The sequence below is a fragment of the Poecile atricapillus genome, chromosome Z (assembly GCF_030490865.1).
Source record: "Poecile atricapillus isolate bPoeAtr1 chromosome Z, bPoeAtr1.hap1, whole genome shotgun sequence".
Lineage (NCBI taxonomy): Eukaryota > Metazoa > Chordata > Aves > Passeriformes > Paridae > Poecile > Poecile atricapillus.
The window spans coordinates 111,492,281-111,509,378 of NC_081289.1; the positions used below are offsets into that span (position 1 = coordinate 111,492,281).

At 39.1% G+C, this 17,098-nt stretch overlaps 1 protein-coding gene across 1 annotated transcript in view; it reads left to right on the forward strand.

Moving 5' to 3' along the window:
* The window catches only part of TJP2 (tight junction protein 2), a 63,727-nt gene that overhangs the window by 20,772 nt on the left and 25,857 nt on the right, over positions 1–17,098 (forward strand). The gene's annotated exons all lie outside the window — the stretch shown is intronic.

The following is a 17,098-nucleotide window of genomic DNA, read 5'->3' on the forward strand; positions in this document are numbered from 1 at the left end:
ACCGAAAATAACCGCACTTTCTGTGGAGGAACAAAGTCGGAATTTTGATGAAGAAAAGCCGCTTTCCCCTCTCACTGGTCCCGGCTTGTTTTTTGGTTTTGTTTTGTTTTATTTTTTTGAGATTGTCAGTTGCTGAACAGCACTAATCAACGTGGCTAGGAAATAGTAGGCAGCATCTGTCAGGAGTGGAGGGGTGGTGTTGTGCGGCAGAAAACTGAACTTGTCTGCAGTCACTTCCCCTACCCCCACTAAAATGTGGATGGAAGCCATGAACACTTATTTACACCTCGTACTTTGTTTTGTGGCTTGTAGAATAATCAGTATTCCTAAGTATCCTCGAAGAGTTGATTATTTTATGTGATTATTTCCATGCTCTGTGTGTTTGAGTTGTTTTTTGTTTGGATGTCTTGGTGTTTTGTTGTTGTTGGTTTTGTTTGGTTAGGGTTTTGGGTTTTTTTGCCTCAGAGGTTGTGCAGTTGATCTGGGTAACTTACTTAACTCTTCTTGTTTTGTTATCTTCATCCTTACTTGTATTTAAGTGTTTGATCTCTTCTTAATTCTCCTTGTAAGCCCTTTGACACAGATCCCAGCGTATTTGACACTGTTGCTCCAGTACCTTTGGTAAGCAGGTGTAATCATTTGCTGATGGCTCTGGTGAGAGAAAACAGAAACAGCCATAATATAATGTGCTGGTGACTTGCCTTGCAGGGGTCTCTTGGGGATGAGGTTTATATGTGTTGTCCTGAGATGGATGGAATGTCTGATTCATGCAGATTTGAGCTACAGGAGTTACAAAGCCTGTATTTACAGATATACACTTCATATGGCTCTAGCTTAAATACTTCACTTAAACAAAGTTATAGTCATTATGGAATGATTCCTGAAGACACTTTGCAGTGTATTCAAAGAAATGTACTGCCAGATTGTGTTGCCTGTCTCTTTCCATTTGTCTCAAATAGCAACATTTTTTCGGCCTGCTTTTATCAATATTGGTGGAATCCCTTTAAAATTAATGGCAATGCTTCTGTTGGCTTGGTAAAAAGTATGGGTTGTCAGGTGTCAACTGAGTGTACGGCATTCCTTCAAACCGTTTTAGGGCCTGCCTTTCATGTAAAGATGGAATAATTAATCAATTTGGCTAAAGCTTCTTTTTGGTTCACAGCTGTGAGTCCATGAAGTGTGGAAGTTGGTTATCTTGGTTATGAATTCAGTGCCAGCTTCTCTGTCAGCAAAATGGGAGCTTAGGCTGATCATTCCCTCTGCCTATTGTGTGAGACTGTGAGAAAGCTCATGTTTCTTATGTGGTCTGAACTTAACTGGGGAGATAATGGTGAGTGTAGCTACTTCCTTATGTCCCTTACAAGTTATATATATAACACATATTTTATATATATATATAATATATAATAACTTATATATAATATAAGTTGCTAATAAGGCCATAATTCCATTTCTTTTATAAAGACATCAGTTTGCTCATTATTTTGTAAAAAAAGAGAGAAGAACCCGGAGAGATACTATAGCTAGGAGTTTTAGCTTCCTCTTTGTTTTTCCTAATGAAGCTGTGCAAACAATGTAAAATTTATAACTGTACTAGGAATTCTAACTGTAATTCATGGCTGTTAAAATTGCAAATGAAATTAGAATCACTTCATTTTTTAGAACTATATTTGGAAAGTATTTCTTGCCATGAAAATTAAGAACTCCAAGAATTTTGCATGATCTGGGCTGATAGGAGAGAGATACACTGCAAGTACTAGCCTTCAGGCAGATTTATTCAACAGAATGCATCCTAACAGGAGTGTGCAGTGGAAAACAATACGTAAGTGTGATTATTCTCAATGCTTTGTGAGAATAAAGCATTGTTTAACTTACTAAATAGAAGGAGAGGTGCCTTCATGAACTCTTCAGGCATCTCTATCCCAGATCTTCAAAATACAGTAAAGAAGAAAATGCTCCTTCAAGGTCTGCAGTTCTAGCAGTTAACTAAACAGTTAGCAGCAGCCTTGCAGGTGTTTGTATCTTGTGTTGTGCCCTATAAAGTAATCAGAGAGCAAAATTTTTTTTGTGTATTCTGCTGCTAGTCTCTAGATCTGAGAAGCAGTACTGCATGAATGTTTCATAACTGAGTTTTGGATGGTTCTTGTTAAAGAAACACAATATAAAAAAAACAAACTTGGAAAGAAACCAGCTCTGATCTACAGCATCTGAATACAGCTACAAGAAATAATGCACCTATTCATTATTCATTTATTTATGACTTAATAATAGGTGTATACTTAGCCTGCCCTACCTTTTGCTTGCACATGTGTGCCTATTCTGTAATGACAGAGCATTCTGAATGCACATCCCTTATGACTTTTAGTCAGTATGAACTTTTCAGAGATAATGCAGGACATATAACTAGACTGTCATTCTAGGCTCCATAAACAAAGCTCTGAGAAGCAAATTGTTGGCTTTTGACTGAGCTGAGCGGCTTGCTGCCTGTGTCGGCGCTTGGCACTGATTGCTCTTCTTTCTATGTTCCAGCACTTGCAAAAATCTAGTGGATAATGAATGTGGGTTTCTTTTAATGGCCATGGCTGAGGATTCTTCTGCCCAACCAGTATTTCAGAAGCTATTTGAAGAGTTTCAGAACAGGATGAAAAATAACTTGCATTTTTTATTTCTTTGTTTTCCTTAGTAATTCTTATTACAGAAATAAGAAGTGGTCGGTGGTTTTGGTTATTCTGTTTGTAGAGTTGATACATTATTCAAGCAATTGAAGTGACAGTAGCATAGCTAATTGGTAGCATGTGTGTGCATGCTCTTTAGATGATGCATAAGAACTCCTTTTTTTCTGTGTGGAACTGTACTTGCACTGTTTTGTCTGTGGGCTAAGTAATGATTATAGTTCGGCTGTAAATTTTTATTTTCTAACACTTAAGTTTTCTAAAAATCTTTCAGTGGGGATGTTGTTTCTGACTCGGTACTTTGGCAGGAACTCCCTTTTAGTTGCTGGCAGTTGACAATTACTTGTCTGTGCTTTACCTCAGTATGATGTGTCACATTAGGGCAAAAATATCTTACTGTCAGACTTCTGAAGACAGAGTGCTGGTTGCAGACAGATGCCTACTGACATTTCCAATAGCTGCTGTGCACTCAGCTCCCCTTTGGCAATAATTCTTTCCTGGCTGTCTGTGTGAGGTGCCCATTGCACCTGAAAGATTTAAGGATAGGTTAAGGTCCTTGTAATAGGTTAAGTCTTGTACCTCAGAGACACTTGTCATGCTGTTGGTAGAATGGGAGACCCCCTGTACCAGAGCACTGTTGATATATCCCTCTTTTTGTTGATATATCCCTTTAGTGTATGTGAAATACTTACAATCTAGTTCTAGCATATGTGGGTGTCTTAAGTATGTTTTGTCATTTTCTGAATGGCTTTTTGTTTGACAGGTTATTATGATGACTATTTAATGTTGCTATGGTGGTGAACTGTAGAATTTGATTAGTTAAATTTTATTAATTAACTTCTCGTCCCTGTTTTTATAATTTGAACTAATTTTAACCTCCTTTTCCAAGCTTTCTTTTCCTGCTTTATCTTGTAGAAGCCAGTAGGTAAGTTCCTAATGTCTTCTGCAGCAATAAGAATGGACTGAAACTCTTGGATCACAGTAATTTGAAAAAATGATTAAACTGGTCTTAGATTTTTTTAAAGCTTGTTCATCTATAGGCAGGTACATAGCTTCAGTTTCTTTCAGATGGGATAAAAGCAGAACACTTTATTGTGGCTTGCTTCTGCTTTGTGTGTCAGAAGGTTCTTGAAATGTACAATGCTCTTTCATGTGGCTCAGACCACAAGAAGAAAACTTTCTGTTCCAAATCTCATTTGAGAATGAACTTGTAGCTGCTACCAAAATGAATTTTGCTCTGGGTGGTAATTTAATGGAAGCATTTCTAAACCTTAATGATTCAGAGTTGTTTAGTTTCCTTTCAGCCACATATGCAAAAGGACTCTCTTGTTTTTCTTTCTTAGTTCTTTACAAAGCCTCATGTAGTTTATGGAAGTTGCAAAAGGAGGAATAACTTTTTTTTCTGTCACTTGCTGAGCTTGTTCTGGTTAGTTTATTCTTTGTGTACTCAGATTACAGTTCAGTGGAAGTGGCCCTATTTCATAGGGATGTGTCAGTTTGGTTTCATTTAATGGCTGCAGTGATGCCAAGTTACTCACATTGATGTTACATACATGTGAAGCGTTGGTTCGGTAGAAATATTGCATCAAGGGCTCTAGTTTTAAATTGTTCTGCTGGCTTCCTTTCAAGTGAAGAAAGAATAGCTTGAGATAAACTCAGATTAGTGCCATAGGAATGAACCAGGCACGTGAAAGTTACTATCTTGATACGAAGGAAAATGGGCAGCTGACTTCAGCCCTCTGCCCCTTGTGTTGATTTACTCCTTGTTTGTTGACTGCTGTCTTCAACACTATTGGTTGGAATAATTTCTACATACGCTGCAGGCGTATGTGGTAAATTCTTCATAACAATTTTAGCAGAGTCATGCATAACTACATGGTATACTTAGAGTTTACATCCAGTCTTGCAAAAGGATTGAGGGAAACAAATGGAAAATACTTGAATTTTACCGCTCTCATCTGCCCTTCTGTTGTTTTATCAGTGTTATCAGGTACAGATGAATTTTAGTGTAATACTATTTTATGTTGGATGATAGGTTGCTGGTGACACTGTCACAGAAAATTTCAGAGCGGTGGCTATATGATTAATTTTGCTGTTTGAAAAAATAATTTTAATCCTTTGGAGGCTCTGAGGAAGAAACTTTGCTGTGAGTAAAGGGATTATGAATGTGTTTTACTGAAGCAGGTGCAGCTGGCCTAATCCATTGTCTCATGGTCCTGGGAGAGGCTGGGTGATTATTTGTTTCCTCTTTTTCCCAAATACGCTGTAAAGCATATCAATATAAGACTTGCAGACCTAAACCTTTCAAATGCAACTGTCAGATCTGCATTTGCATCTGTGCATCCCACTGTCTGAACGACAGAAAAATTGCTAAACTCCCTTTTGCAACAGATTTTGTTTTCATTTTAGTTATGTGCAAGACATGTTAAAGATTAGGAGTGAACTTCAGCAATGCTCTCTGGCATGACTGAGTAAACTGTTGAGACATCTTGAGAGGGAGAGGTGAGTTGCTTAAGACCTTGAAGGCAGAAGTGTGGTGGTAGAAAGAAAGGAATTGCGGAGAGGTATGACTAATATGACTGGAAACCAGTGTGAAGTTGGCTAATAAATTGTTTATTGTGGAATGTATATGAATGATGCTGAATGTATGACTTCAATCTCTAAACAGATTGATTTTGTACAGTTTTGGTATATTTTGGTCAATGTGACCTTCAGTTTCATGTTTGTGTTCTGTGAGGTTTGTGATACAGCATTGGTAGTTGTATGAAATGCATTGTATAGTGTGAGTTTTATGGGGTTTTAGGATTAGATATGATCAAATGTACCATTAAATTTTATGCATTACACAGAGCTATATTCATGTTTATTTCCTTCAGACAAGAACATAAAGCTGACATAAAGTGTATAACATGAAGTACATGAAGTGACAATATGTAGTAAGATTACATACTTAGACACATACACACAGGAATGCTTGACTAAAAGTAAAATGCTTCCAAGAATACGGCATATCATTGCTCTATTAATAGAGTGAGAACCAAGGCTGCTAGAAACCTTGACAGGGACAGAAAATCTGGTCTAGTATGAAGCTCAGAAACTAACAATTGTTCCATTGTTTGAATTGTCTTGCATTATGACTGGATGATTAAATATAAATGCTGGACTGATTGGATTGTATCCCAGTAATGAATAGGCCTTTTAAAAACCAGTTGCAGGAAGCAGTAGACAGGTACCCAGCTTGTTTTTCTCAGATTCCAGAGTTGCAGGTGTTGAATGACCAATGGAATAACAATCTTTTGATGCTAGAGTTGGTCACTTTTACTGCTTGGTTTGCTATTTGATTATGGATGCCGGAAGATGAAGCATTCAAAAACAGTAGCAGTACAAAGTGTACTGCTGAAGTTGAAAAAAATTATAATTAGAACTTTGGACCATGTAATACATATGGTTTGGGGTTTTTTCCCTATTTCCTTTTTTTTTTTTTCATTTTAAGATGCCACAAGAGTAAAAGCTATGTTTTAGCTGCAGAGAATAAATAATTCATGAAAAGAGGCACTTCAGGAGTGGTGGCTGCACTTATTTTATTTCACAGTTAACTTAATTTTTTTCTTAATGAAATTGATTATGTACACCTACTGAGTCTGATTTACCTTAGCATCAAATCCTGATGCTAAGCACATCAGAACCAAATTTTTGAATTTTTATTTTACTACGCCAAGACAAGTTCAAGTCCCCTTGAACTCAGCTTATGCGCTATTTGCTGTAGCACTTCAATTCTCAGACTTAATTTGTGTGGGTATCCCAAAGAGCAGAAGGTCCAGAAACACAGTGACTGTAAAGAAATGTGTTAGATTTACAGTTAAAGTGATTTGGGCTGACTAAGTCAGAGGTAGCTTTTAAAGCCAGTGTTGATCAGGTGAACTGAAAGTTCAGTGTCCCTTCAGTAGTTACCTTCCTAAAGTGTATACAAAAAACCCTTCCTAGCACCATAATCTGTGTGACAGGTGAAAGTCTAGGAAAAACATTCAGAAAATGAAATGGCAGATAAAATCTCCACTTTCCAGTGTGTATGCACATATGCAACACTGACGTATCATTGATCTGTCAGCCTTTTAACTCAATTAACTTTGCTCTTCAGATGAAATCACTTGGCTTCCAGGTTTTTATCTTCTCAAGCATTGCTGAGTTTTTTTAAAAAAGAGTGGTGGATAAATGTTTACTGCAATACTGGGCACATGCTATGCCTCAAGAGGTGAGGTTTGTTTTCTTCAGAGCTCCTTCAACACCTGTGGGAGACTGAATTGTCATTTCCAAGGTTCCTCCACTGGACTGGTGCTGTAGGTCCTAGAACACTTGAGAAAACCAGCTTTCTGGCTATCCTCTGTGAAGCAATATGTGAAAAGGATTTTAAAATTTGAAATTAATTTTTGATAAAAAAAATGTTAGTTGCTAGAGTGTTATTTCTCAAGAGGCAGAAACTGTTTTCTTAAACTTAAAATGAGCTGTTTTCTAAAAATTAAAATAATTTAATTGGGGTGGGGGAGATGGGGTGATGAAGACAGGGATATAGGATCTGTTTTGTTTCTTCCCCAAAGGGCAGTTTTCTATTTCAGTTGAAGCTGTTCCCTCTTTTCTGAAGAATCATTTTGAAGAATTGATTGCTTCCTGTTGGGGGAGCACTGGAACAATTCTACCGAGAAAATGAGAGAACTGCTCTTGGGCAAAAGATAGATGTACACCAGGAGCAAGTTCTCTAAGCTGAATTTTTGAGATTTAGGTAATCAATAGGTAAGACCTGAGTATCTTGCAGCTGTGTTTTGAATATAATCAGTTTCCTTCCCCCCCCCCCCCCCTTTTCATCTTGAACAGTCTTTTGTTTTGTTTGTAATGGGATATTGTAGTGGCTTTGATGATGCATATGTATGCATCTAAGTCCAGTAGAATTCAGCTGTAGTAAGTGCAAACTACTCCACTTGTGCCTACCACTCATCCCAGAGAAGTTTTGCATGTGTACTTTCAATTGGCAATAATATATGGGGGTGTAAGTTGATGCTGAGTTTTAATGTTTGGATCTTGTTACACTCCACTGCATAAGTACTGCTTTTTGGCCCCATCCCTGCCTCTGATCATTGTAAATGATGACCTGCTGTGGGTAGCACCAAACCAGTTCAGCTGACTGCTTTTGTAGTAACCCCTTTCCACAATAATTAGAGAGGGAATGAGAATGTGAATCTCTTGCTAAAAAGATTCGTTTGTTCAATAAACCTCACTGTTTTAAAAAACACACCACACAATACCTAGTAATTTCTGCATACTCAATTGAAATGATTAATTGTTGCTCTTACTGTCAGAGATCACAGGTACTGTGAAATACAAATTCTAGAAAATCCCTCTGTGTGTGTGTTGTTTACTTTTCTGGTGTAATGTACTTTTCTGTCTCTTTTATGTCAGCAAAATCAGGACCTTAAAGGACCTTGTAGTACTTTCTGAAAGTGTAAACTGTTTAAGTTCAGGTAAAAAGCAGTTTGGAAGAAAAAGCTTCACTCTGAAAATGTAACTATATCTGTGCTTTTTATTGTTAAGTGCTAAAATCTGGGATTGCTAATTTTCAGGTACCTATTTTCATGGTGTCTTGGCATCTCTGCCCGCATTAGTGAGTGGTTTATCTTTGGAGTACCAGATGTTGGTTTGTTTTTTTTTTTCCAGAACACAAGACTTCACGGAGAACATGTTTATTTCCTTTTTATAAACAGTACAATTAATTCTTGAAATAAATGCGGTAAGAAAAGGCACATAATAAAACCGGAATTAATAAAAAAACCAAACAAACAACCCCAAACCCAGTCTGTTTGACGATTCAATATGGGCTTGAGATGAAAGAAAGAAAACATAAAGCACCTAACAAATTTGTTTTAACATCACGTTTTCTGTCATATTTACTATGAAAGGAAGGTTTTGAAATAGCATATTGGCCTAATGAGAATTCTTGGAATGTATTTTTGGCTTCTCCGAATCACGGTGATGGGAAGTGCTCAGCCCGCCAGCGGGCAGGAGCTGAGCGCGTTGTGCCGCGGCTCCCAGCGCCGGGCAGCACAGCCCCCTCCCAGGACAGCGTTCCTGCAGGAATTCGGGTCATGCCAGCCTGCCTGCCAGCCTGCCAGCCTGCCTGCCAGCCTGCCAGCCTGCCTGCCAGCCAGTTTTGGTGCTGCCTGCGCTAAACTTTAAAGTGCCCTGCAAATTCAGCAGAAGCGGCGACGCTGCTCATGGTGCTTGTAAGCCTTTGTGACATGCAGTGTGAGCCGGGGGGGGGCGGGAGGAAGCAGGCTTGCTTCCTGCTCGTCTGTGCCACGGGGCATATATTTACTGTGCATATATGTATAAATAAAAGAAGGATCACACCATGTGCCTGAGAGTATTTTCCAAACACTCCTTCAGCTGTCAGGTTGGTGCTATGGCCACTGCCCTGGGGAGCTGGTCCCGTGCCCAGTCACCCTGTGGGCAAAGAACCTTTTTCTAATACTCAACCTAAACCTTCCCTGTCACAGCTTCAGTCCATTCCCTAAGGTTCTGTCACTGGGCCGCACAGAGAAGAGATCAGTGCCTACCCCTCCTCTTCTCCTCACAAGGAAGTTGTAACTTGAGTCAGGTCTGTCCTCAGTCTCCTCCAGCTGAACAGACCAGGTGACCTCAGCCACTCATACAGCTTCCCCTCCAGACCTTTCATCATCTTGGGTGCTTGCTCTTTAATAGCTTTATATCTTTTGAGGTATTGTGGTGTCCAAAACTGGACACAGGACTTGAGGTAGGGGCACACCAGCATAGAACAGAGTGGGACAATCAATAAATGTATAAAATATTTTCTCATGCACTTAATTAGTCTTAAAGCCACTTGGGATCTTCTCCTGTCTTTTCCATAGAAGTATTTTTCTGTTTCATTTTTCCAAATAGTGGTGGTGAATGGGGTTAAGTCCAGCTGATTGCCAGTAACAAATTGAGTTCATCGGGCTCAGTACTGTGTCTGGTCCTGTTTAATAAGTCAATTGATGATCTGGACAGATAACACTAAGTTGGGCAAGAGTGTTCATCTGCTAGAGGGTAAGAAGGCTTTGTGCAGGGATCTGTACAGGCTTGATCCATGATCCAAGACCAACAGCATGAGGTTCAACAAGACCAAAGGATGGGTCCTACACTTTCATCATAACCCCAAGCAGTATTATAGGCTGTGGACAGAGTGACTGGAAACCTGCCCAGCAGAAAAGGACCCTGGAGTGCTGGCTGACAGCAGCTGAACATGAGCCACCTGTGCCCAGGTGGCCAAAATGGTCACAGCCATGCTGGCCTGTGTCAGCAATAGTGTGGCTAGCAGGATGCCCAGGGAGGTGATTGTCCCTGTGTGTTCAGCACTCATGAGGCCACACCTAAATCCTGTGCTCAGTTCTAGACTGCTCACTCCAAGAAAGACAGGTGCTGGAGAGTGTCTGGAGAAGGGGAACAGAACTGATGAAGGGTCTGGAGCACAAGTGCTGTGAGGAGCAGCTGAGAGAGTTGGGGTATTTAGCCTGGAGAAAGGGAGGCTCGGGGATGACCTCATTGCTCTGTACAACTGCCCGAAAGGTGGGTGTTGCCAGGTGGGGGTGGATCTGTTCTCCCAGACAGCTAGTGACAAAGTGACAGGACATAGGCTTAAGTGTGCCAGAATGATGTTTCAATTGAATATTAGGCAAAGTTTCTTCATAGAAAGGGTTATCAAACATTGTAACAAGTTGCCAAGGGCTGTGGTTGAGTCACCATCCATGGAGGTAGTTAAAAGCCATGCAGGTATACTCTTAGGGATATGATTTAGTGGTAATCCTGGCAGTGTTACATTTACGGCTGGGCCCAATGATCTTTGAGGCCATTTCCAACCTAAATGATTCTGTGATTTAATATATCCCTTTTATAAAATCTCATTTTCCTGGTACCTCCTTCAGCCAACAGATGAAGCCTCATGCATTGTCCAGGTTGAATTTAGCTGCAGAGTTCTAATATTTTTTCCTGCCATCTCAGCTGCCAGTTCAGCTGACAGAAATGGCGAGAAAGTAATTCAGTGAGAAAAAATGAGCATGTTTTTGTGGCTTCAAAAAGCTGTCTTGGCTTCCTTTTAAGAACTAACCAGCAGAATTCACAGAGTCAAGGGGACTGCATGTAATTGAGCAGGAGGAGTATGGAAATCATTATGGTCAGAAAGAATTTGTTTAGTTCATACCATGAAAAGCTGTACCCAGCCTGTGAGGTTGTGTGTTTGGGAAGGAAAAACTGGATAGCCAAAGATGAAAAGGGGTGTTGGTCTTCTGAGAACCTTCCAAAGGTGCTCATTTTTAGAGGCAAGGAAACTTTGTCAGGTCTGAGAAGAAAGCACCTAGAAAGCAAGCAATTGAACAAATTAAAAATACAACCCATCTTAGATTTTCATAAGCTATTTCTAAGGTGAATTGTGACTCGACCTCAAAATATTTTAAGAAAATCCTGATTTTCCCTTTTCTTCTTTTAAAAATGCTTATCCCCCTTCTGAAAATTTTCAGTGTAATTGGTAAATGTTTGGTAAAACTATGTAGGAAATACAGTTTTCCTAATGAGTATCTTACTGTTTTGAACAAAAAAGATTCCCCAAAAACAAGTTGCTTTTTTTTCTTTTCCCCAAAGAGTCTAGTGTGTGCATTACTCAGATATTTATATGTGCAGCCTCCCCATTTTTATTTAGGTGTTTCTTTAATACAGAGTTGAAACAAAACAAAACCACACAGGGATTTTGTCCCCTATGCTATAATCCAGCAAAAGGATGCCCAGTGCCACATTCTTTACTGTCTTCTTTTCAGTGTCTGGGTTAGTCCATTTCTGTTTTGGAATTGCAGAAAAATTAAATATTTACAGAACTCAAATCCCATGCCTCTGTTTTGATTTTTGTTTTCCCTGTGCTTGGGAAAATTCCTGCAAAAATTCTCTTGACTAGGGATGCTGTTTCATCACTGTGAGCCATTTGAAGAAGCAGGGGCTGCTGCCCTGGGCGGATTGTGTGATATCTGTCCTTCATTACATTTAAGCATTGTTTGTAATTTAAATGCTGTGAGTTGGATGAAGTGATACAGTTTGCATTAAAAAGCACACAACTTGTCAAAGATCCAGACAAGCATAGATCTTATCTGTGTGTGAAACCTTTTTCCATCCCCTTGGGCTTATTCATTAAACAATTTTTTGTGCACTGGGAGATCTGGGGCATTATGTTGTGAATGTTAATATCAGGGCTACAATGCTACAGTGCAAATGAGACCTAGATACATTTGTCAATTAATATTCTCAACAGTCTGATGAACAATGCTGTTGCCCGTCATCTCCTCACTTCTGGATAGGAGTGGATTCTGGTTCAGTTTGCAGTGTGGAATGCATTTGTTGTGTTGTGATGCAACAAGAGGTAGAAATGAGTGCAGGTTCTGCCACCCTGGAATTCTTCCTCACCTGTTAGCTGTCTTGAACTCCCACAACGGGAGAAGGTTGGTCCCTGTTTTCTGATTACAGGGGCTGTTTTCCTGCAAGACTTGTATTTGACAGAAATGGAGGAAATCTGTGTGTTGGCTTCCTTGCACAACACTTAGGCTACTGGGCTTGAAGTCAAGAAACCTGAATTGTGCTCTTGGCTCTGCAGCTGAGAGCCTTGGTACTGGGCGATTTGTAGGAAATAGTAGATTTGCTAACTGAAAGCAAAATTCGTAGGCAAATAGTGTTCAGCACAGTGTCAAGTAATGACTGTGGGTATTGTTGTCATGATGGATTCATACTATTCCTAAAATAAGTGAAACAAAAGAGTGTTTCATTATTGTTTGGTTAACTGTTCTCCTTTGATAATTTTAAGAGTTTTCATGAAACTTAAGAACTGAAGATTGGTTTGTGAATGTCCAGAATAGGCTTGTTGTACTTCATGCAGTATTTGCCAGTACTGTTTTAGATCAAATTTACAGTTTATAGCAACTGAATGGTATAACTTCTGGGTGAAATATGATTAAGAAAAGCTTTAAACAATATCTTGTCATTTACATGAAAAATGGTTTGTGTTTCTGTATAGTGACATTCAACCTACCATGATTTTAACTTTTCTGTGAAAAACAAATCTTTGGAAACACTATGCTCAATTTATGTTTTCCCTAGGTCTTTTTAGGTAGCCCTTCAGATTGCTGTTTTTACACACATTGTGTGATAAAAAAGTTTCTGACACAAAGTCTGATAACACACAGAATCACAGAGTGATTTGGGTTGGAAGTGACTTAAAAATTAATCTAATTCCAACCCCCTTGCCATGAGCAGGGACAATTTCCACTTGACCAGGTTGCTGATGAATGTGTTTGTTACCTTGCCAATAGTGCAAAAGTATTTTGGTAATATTTATTCCTGTTGAGTAATTTGGGTGAAAGCAGACCTTATATAATGTAACTGATAATTCTCCATTAGAGGGAAGAGGAAGAAAGGATTGCCTGCACAGCTCATTTCTGTGTGAATTTTTTTCTTCTCCTTCAAAAATTTCCATTCCATTGCAGAAGTATACTAATGTGCACAGTTTGTGACTTTTTTCCCCCCAACTTCCTGCATCCTGTTAATATAACTCACTGTGATGTTAACAACCATTTTCATTTTACTGGAACGTGAAAGTAGAGCTGATGATCTTTTAACATGGAACTGTACCTTAAATGTCTTCTGTGTGCCCCTAGGAGGAAGGAGGAGTTTCTGCCATTGTTGAAGAGCAGTTATCTTTTACTTCTAATGGATATATTTTGCAAACCATTTTTTCTCACTTTTTTCTTTAATTTCAGCCATTCACTATTCTAGAAACCTGTTCTTGAGGAGGATCTGTTGCTCTTCTGGGACTTGCTGTATTGGTGCAGTAACCTACATGAAAAATAGGATAGGCTTCTTTGAATCAGAGCATTTATTGGAATAAATAAAGTAAAGAAAGTAAATAAAGAAAGTAAGGTACCTCCTTTTGTGCAAGATGTTGGCTGTATTGTGAAAGATCCATGGGTAGTTTTTTCTCATTTTCCTGGATCCTAGTCAATGGTCTGCTGTATCATACACAGATAATGCGTGGGAACACATCAGGTCGAGCTTTCTTCCAAGTGACTTTCTCACTGCAGAGAGAGGCCTGGTAAAGGTCCTGTTCCTCTTCAGTCATTTTTCTCTATGTTGAGAATACTTGGCAAGATCTGACTATGCAACTTGTGTTACATGATCATCATTTTGTAGATGTCTTTAATAACCTAGGCTATGGCATTCAGCTGAAAAAGGAGATGTGGTGCTTCACACAGCACACTGATGTATAGATTTCTTCTCATTTCACTGAGCCTCTACTCTCTACAGAGGGCGTTATTTTAGTGTCATCCAGAAATTGAAGTGGATCAGGATCTTTGAAAGCCTGTAAATCTAAGGCCATGCTTTTTTGTCCATCATAATTGTTTTTATGAGGGCAGATTAGGAGTAAGGGCAGCTTCTGATTCCTCTGACAGTGTACCTAGTCTTTGAGACCAGGAATACTTACGTCTTGATAGAGCTTTGGACTCGCTCCCCTGGCTGTTCCTATCAATGGATAGAAGAGTCCCTGCCCCTCTGTCTTTTACAAGTGGGTAGCTTTCAGTTAAGCTTTAAGTTCTTGATCATCTTTGTTGTGTGAGTCTGTCTTTAGGGAAGACCTAGACTCAGCTTTCAAGGTTTCTATGCTTATATCCTTAGTAACATATGAAGGGGGACATGAAAAATTGGGGGGCACAAGGACCTCTTTTCTTGTGTTACTTCCATAATGGAGCCAGCAAGACTATTTCAGGTATCCTTTCTGCTTGCTTGGAGAGATTATGTCTTGCTTATATAGACTATATGTGAAGAAACACCCTTTTTCTTCCTTGTCTGTAGAGGAAGAGATCAAAACATAGTGCTGGGTGTAAAATTTTCACCAGGGTGAGTGGAGAGATGCAGACTGCTGCTGTAGGATTTTGTTGTGACGTTCTGAGGTTGCTCTGTTTTTTGAGAGCTCTCTTTTTCTTTTCACCTTCCCCAGTTTATAAACCAGATCGTCATTCTTAGTTTTCTTTCCCCACAGGATTCACAAACATTTATTGTCAGGATAGACTCCCAGAAAGAACCAGAGTGTTCTGGTATCTGTCATTGGAATTAAGCTTGTTTTTAAAAACAGTTTTTGTTTTAAATGTCTGTGGATAATAGATGTGATATGTAAATCTGTTGTAATTGCCTTCGTAATCTTGTGCTAGGAATGAAGTTAGGTTATCATTTCCCTTTATAGTTAGTTTTTGTGAAGAGGCATACAGGTAAAGTAAAAGGAAACAGTGTCTGGGACAACGCTTGTTTGAAATTTTTTTCTATCTCACTTTAAAATAATTGAATTGAGGTATTCCTATTCTGGAGATATTGTTTTCCTTCAAAATGAAACATCCAAATGCAAACATTTGCATCTTTCTGTTAATTCTCTGGTCTTTTCACTTGCAGCAACATTCCTAAATTTTTTTTTAAATTTCCTAAATTATTTTTTAAAATTTCAGAAAAATTCTGTTTTAAATTTTGGTGGAGGCAATCCATTCATTTTTCTTATTATATTCCTGTCGAGAAAAAGGATAGTCCAAAACCAAGAAAGAAGAGTCCTTGCTGTTATAACTGCTACAGCCCATGGATAATAATTCACCATTTTTATTCTCTAATGTCATGATGGTCTTTTCTTCTCTATTAGGAGTGCTTCTGAAGCTTTTTCAGGGCAAGGGGGAGGAAAACAAAAAAGCTAAGAAAACAGGGCTAGAGAAGTCTCAAAGACATACTTACATTTGTTTCTTTTTCCTCCCCCTTTTTTGTAAAAATAAATAAATAAATACCAGTTTTGGAAGCTGTGAATGTGAGTCTGTTGAGAGGAATGTGCTCTTTAGAAATGTTGATGGAGATTCTAAACTATTTTGACCAAACTCTAATAAAAGTCTTACTCGTGTCCAAGTGGGTAGTCTGAGTTGGGGGCTGGTTTCAATGTACTTCCTCTGGGTCCCTTTGGTGTTCACTCTTGGCAGCTCAGTGATGAAGGTGCAAGCCTCTGTTCATCCTAGTTCACCTAGTGCAGAGGTGGGGCCGTAGTTAAAATGCAGAATGCTGAATTCAGTCTTCGCTTTGAATGGAAAATCTTGAACACATGCATTGTCCCTCTGCATCCCTCCTACCCCCATTCTCCCCCACCCCACTGACCAAAAAAACTAAACCCTAAGAAAAAATGAACAACACAACCCTTCACATTTTCCACTGCTGTCTGAATTAATACTCTTTAGCAGTTAAAATTGGTGAAAAATGAAATCTGTGTATAGAAGTTTTGGTTAGCATTGTGTACAAAACTTGGCATATCTTCCTATCTGTTCACTGCCTGTGAAACTTACATAAAGTCTAGGGGAAAAGTTCACTTGAGGCTTAAATTTCACAGTATTCGTGCAGCATAAATGGGAGTGATAGCTTGACCTATTTTCCAATAAAGTAACCTATCTGTTTGGCTGTACGATTAGCTTATCGTTCTTACAAATGATACCTTACTAGATGTCTGATGGCAAATACTGTTATTTTCAGTGAGTATTATTCTGTATTTATTTCTCCTTTTCCTTGCTGGAGCCAAGCCCACACAGTTCTGCAAAAACTGTAAAATATTATAGTCAATATATGAATTTTCAAATCATCTGTGCTGTGCTTCTTAAGCCTTTTTCTTCTAAGTTTAAATTAGGTTCCCGATGGGGTGAACCCATATGTGCTTGGAAGAAGAATAAGGTGCTGCATAGTTTTCAGCACTTCATTTAAAAACAAACATAAGATTACAGCACTGCATTTTCCTGGGATCTTTCAAACTGGGAGTTAGTTAAACTCACAGTGCATTTCCTTGCTGGGGTTTTGATGTGTTTCTGTGTGAAACTGACAGCAGGATTTGTTCTAGTATGTAGGCCACTATTGTATTAGAATTACATAACCATGTTGAGTGGTGGAAACAGATGAAAAGACGGGATGTACGGCGTTCCCTCACAGATTATATCCTGCAACAATGAAGACAGCTCAAGCTCTGCAGAGAATGTGGTCACATGCAGTCAAAAAGTTGGGGATTTTGAAAGGGCACGTGAGTTGCTTTTTGTTGCATCTTGCCTCACGTCTTTTCTTCCCCTCCTCCCCTCACTTATCCCTCCCCTCTCCAACTCACTTTTATAGCCAGATGATTGTTGTGGCAGGTCTTCTGGTTTTGTTGTTCTTTCGGCGTGAATGAAGTTGTCTTCTGTGATCTCTCAGTAGCAAGTAATTGCATAAATCTCTTGGTGACTGTCATTTAGAGCTGCAACAGCTGCCTGTTTGTTGCACACTGGCGATTTTAGCACTTTGACTAGTTTCCT